This window comes from Solanum lycopersicum, chromosome 9 (genome assembly GCF_036512215.1).
Source record: "Solanum lycopersicum chromosome 9, SLM_r2.1".
Classification (NCBI taxonomy): domain Eukaryota; kingdom Viridiplantae; phylum Streptophyta; class Magnoliopsida; order Solanales; family Solanaceae; genus Solanum; species Solanum lycopersicum.
Genome location: NC_090808.1, coordinates 29,621,712 through 29,626,195, shown reverse-complemented (window position 1 = coordinate 29,626,195; position 4,484 = coordinate 29,621,712). Strand labels below are relative to the sequence as shown.

The 4,484-nt window shown below is 34.2% G+C and overlaps 1 long non-coding RNA gene across 1 annotated transcript; it reads left to right on the top strand.

Annotated features, from left to right (window-relative positions):
- The first annotated feature begins 1,296 nt into the window (after positions 1 to 1,296).
- LOC101263935 (uncharacterized) lies at positions 1,297 to 4,001 on the top strand. The gene is made up of 2 exons (XR_183087.5): positions 1,297 to 1,863; positions 3,711 to 4,001. It is a non-coding gene; the product is annotated as an uncharacterized lncRNA (long non-coding RNA).
- Positions 4,002 to 4,484: the final 483 nt, after the last annotated feature.

Sequence of the window (4,484 nt, the reverse complement as noted above, 5' to 3'; positions counted from 1 at the left end):
AAAATAGCACTCCCCAATGACCCAAACGATCATGCAAAAGGGATGGTGCCAAAGCGGCAAAAGCAGATGGAGAAGTGACTGGAGAAGTTATGGGATACAACTCTCCCTGACTTTCACACCTCATTACCGGTCTCCCCGTCCAAAAATCCTTCACAGGTCATCCACACGGACCAAATTCAACAGAGATAGAGTTATCGGTTGTAAATTTTCTAAGTTACACTAAGTTTTAAACAAGGTGAGGGGCATGAAGGACATTGTTTAATTGTAGGGAGGACACGACAAAGATCATTTTGTGCGACCAAAACCATGAAGTGTAATTGATTGACCATGATGTCGAGAGTATGCATTAAAGCTTCAATGTCAGTTGGAGTTGGTGTTGTCGTGTAAGCCCATTGCGGTCTGGGCCCATGTATACCAGGCTATTGTGTCGGCTTTATTCCACAATTATTCCTGGTTGAGTTTTATGGATATGGACAAAGATTTATAGTCCAAGGAGACCAAGTGCCATCGACAACCACGGATGACCTCCAGACCATGGAGAATTGGTAGGCGGATGCTGAACTGCTAGTTATTTTCTGCCAACGCCATTACCACCTTTACTTCTTCCGCGACCACCATTGTTGCTGCGATTATTTTTTCGTTAGTGGTTCCTTTTCCCACAATTAGTATTTCGGTGTGAAGAGGAATGATTGTTGACATCCAATTTTTAACCTCCCGAATAAGAATTAATAATGAGTTTCTTAATTATAAAAGATTTTAAATAATTATATGTTTTAAAATCTAAAATGTTATCTAAGTTATTTTAAACTAGTATTATCACTCTTTTTTTTGTTAGATAATATATATGATTAACATAATTATGTATATGATTAGTATATTTTTAATTCACCAAAAAAGATTTTAATTTACAGGAATTGTTTTATTAAATAATTTAGTTCAAATTATGGTAAAGGTTATGAGTTATTCGGTTTATTAAAATGTTTATTTTATTTAGATTAGATTAAGAAACTCATTAAATTATTTTATTTATTTGTCTTGGTCGAATTTAGGCAATTCGGCTATGTTTTTAATTTTTATTGGGTACGCTGAAAACAATCAATTTAAGCTAGTCGTTTCCCAACTCCCACAACCTCTCTTTTACTTGAAATTTGAAGACCCAAATTTGGGCCTTCCCTTTAGCATTTGTAACCCAATACTAAAAACCTCATCCTAATTCATAATTCCCCAGCCCACTCCTTTATTCCCCCAACACGACCCATTACAGTATAAAAAAATGATCCCAACGGCGTCAATTCCAGGTTAAAGATAGACGAAAACCAACTACTTTCATGTGTCTTCTACCTCTCTCTGCCCCCAGTACAATTACGTACGAAGAACACTGCGGATAGCGAGATCTCGTGCATCTTCTCATCGTTGTTCGAAATCAAGCGCCCAGATCGTTGTTCCATGGAGGAATTGTGCAATTTTGTATAGATTCCAAGATGTCCAACCTTAGCTCTTAAGATAATACAAAATTTGAATTTGGAATTGGTCCTGATTTTCCCCCATTTTCCCAAAAGACCTCCGCTGTTTAAATCCCATTCTAATTTTTTGATAGAGGCTGGGGGAAGTATGGGAAAAGATTTTCGGGTAGAGAGATTTTTGGGAGGTAGGAAAATTTGTAGATATAAAATACATAGAATTTAAGTAAAACGGCAAGAACATATTGCAAAACACATCAAAGAAAACGGTCCAGTTTCTGAGAAGGCTAGTTGTTGGTTTGACTTGTAAATTTCCGCAAGGATTTCTTGTTTGTGATTTCACTTTAATGGTGGAAGGATTACAAGTGCTAGCTCGCTGTCTCTGTTTGTTGTAACGGAAAAGGTATATAATCCCATTTTTCCTACCATCTTTTCCTTAGTCTGGGTTTTCCTTTGATTTTTTTAGACGGTTGTATTGTTATGAAAATTTAGCAAGAATAAAGATGCCTCGTAGGATCAAGACTTTGGTCTTTCATGTGTGACTATGATTCCAGTATGTATGTATGGGTGCTCGAAGGCTGGTTTCCGACTAAACAAATCAAAGGAAAACATGTTGTTCACGTCTGTTTTGTTATGCATCTCCTGAATAATCAATTTTGGAGAGCATGTTGTTCATTGCTTGCCATAAACTCATTGTATGATTTCGGATTTTGACTAGTTGAAATTTTGAGAGTAAGTGATTTGGCTAAGTATAGTAGTGCAGTAGCATTTTTGTCCCAATATCTTAATTTCATATTTTACTTAAAATGTCCTTGTGGTCATACTACGTAATATGACTAGTGTAGTTAATTTTTTTGCCTGCACGTTGTTTCATTTTAAGTAAAAAATGCCTATATTTGCAATTCGAGTTGCCTAAACTCTGAGCTTCATATTTTATATTCCCAATCATAGTATCAAGAGAGTTTAGTGTTTATGGTGATTTAAAGCATTTTTTCTTTGGTGTTAATCTTTCATGGGTATGGTATAGTGATTTTCCCAATTTCCCGTAATCTAGTTATGCCACATTGTGAATTTTCTTTGTAAACAAGGAAGCTAGTTAATGCTAATTTATTTTCTTATAGTGTGTGGAAATTAGTTTATGTCTTGTTGATTCCTCGTAGCGAACAGTAAGAGATCTCATATAGTAATGCTATTAAATTTTAGCGGCTTCTACGTGTTGAATTCGGGTATCACCTAATATGATTACTGTTAAGTGCATAGATAGACGATAATTTTTTTTCCATTTCATCTTGTGAGTATGTCTTAATGATGTTATATATTTTTATGAAATTTCATTACTTTTATTGAAAAGTTGTCAATATTGCTACTATTTAGGAGTCCTCGGAATGTATTTATTTCCACCCATTTTGAGCCCTCACTGTCTTTTTTTTTAATTGTATAATGTCCCGCTTTTCCCTATTGAACCCCCATGTTTGATGCCTATAGTGTCTTTTTGCCCTTTCAAGTGTTATAATCTGGAAGGTTGTGTTTTGTTGTGTTGCTATTAACTTATGGTGACTTGTTTCGTAACATTAGTATGATTCTCGTTCAGCTTTATTTTCATTACGATTTGGGTGCCATTGTTCAATGGTATGGTCCTCTAAGGCCCTTGTTTCTTTTGGTATTTTTGCCTGTAGCATCCGCAAGTGACCTATGTTTTGCTATTACGTGTTCCCAGGTAGCTTATCTATGTTTAGCTCTAGCTAATTCTCTAAGTAATAAGATTTTCGTAGAATATATAAATAATGTTGATCGATTCTCTCTCTAGTTGTTATTTATAACCCCTTTTATCCTCACTCCCCTTTGTCATGTTATTCTACTGCAATTTCTTTTAGTTTATGTTTTTGTAAAATCCTTAGTTTTTGGTAAATATGTATTTTGTTATTATAAAATATATGGTCGCTTAGGCTCATTGTAATTAGTGCTCTTAGCTTAGTTGCTGTATCCTTGTCATCTCGCATGGGTACTATTAATGATCACAATTCTGTAGATGCATGTTGTGCTCTATTTATTTATATTTTTAAAAAGAAAGGTCTGGCTATATATATGCACATGTATGTTTCTTTTAAATAAGACTATTTGTCAATTTACTATTTTTTCCCGAATGAATGAATGTTTTCTAGTTGGTTAACTTGTTTTCCCTATGCTACAATAGTTAAATTATGTATTAATTTTATCCTTTTATTTATGTTGCATGTAAATGAACTCTAGTTCACTATGAATTCTTTTCTTCGTCTCACATTCCTATAGAGAGCCGCCAAGTCTCAAATTCCTCTATCGAGTCAAGCTGACCAGACGACGTACGAACCGAGAAGTTGAAGATTTTTGCTTGGAAAGCCCAATTTGTTTCCCTGAACTACGTATTTTGTTATTTTTGGGTCTAAGCCCTTTTTTCCTTTATCAATATTGTATTGTTAGAATTTCAGAACCTGGGGATATGGGCTAAAGGCCCAAAACAAGTTTTAGCCTATGTTTTAGCCTATCAATATTGTTGTTTTTGAATATGTTTCTCTATTTGAAGATGTTCTAGCCTACTCTTTTGGGTAACTTTCTAAAAATCCTTAAGCATAAATATCAAGTTAACTATCAAAAAGCGTCCATATACTCTCGAGTCTTTAGTATCTTAAAAGAATTTTAAACTGTAAGTAGTTGAATTTTCAAATCCTAAATCTTACTGTCTCATCTCGAAAAAAAAAGTTGAATTTTCCATCTCGAATATAAAAAATTCAAGTGAGTCGAACTAAGTAGGACTTGAATTCTCCTCCGTGAGATACGTAGGCAACCTTCCAAGGTTCGGTCCCCATTTTGATATTTTTTATTTTTTCTACTCTTACAATGAAATAAGAGTTACATCTCACTCAAAAACCAAAAGTACGACCGTAAAATATTCAATGGACATTTTTTTTCACATTGCTAAAATTCAGATAGACAAATTCCTTTCTATCTAATTATTTCAATATATTTGTGGGCTAATCATTCTTCATA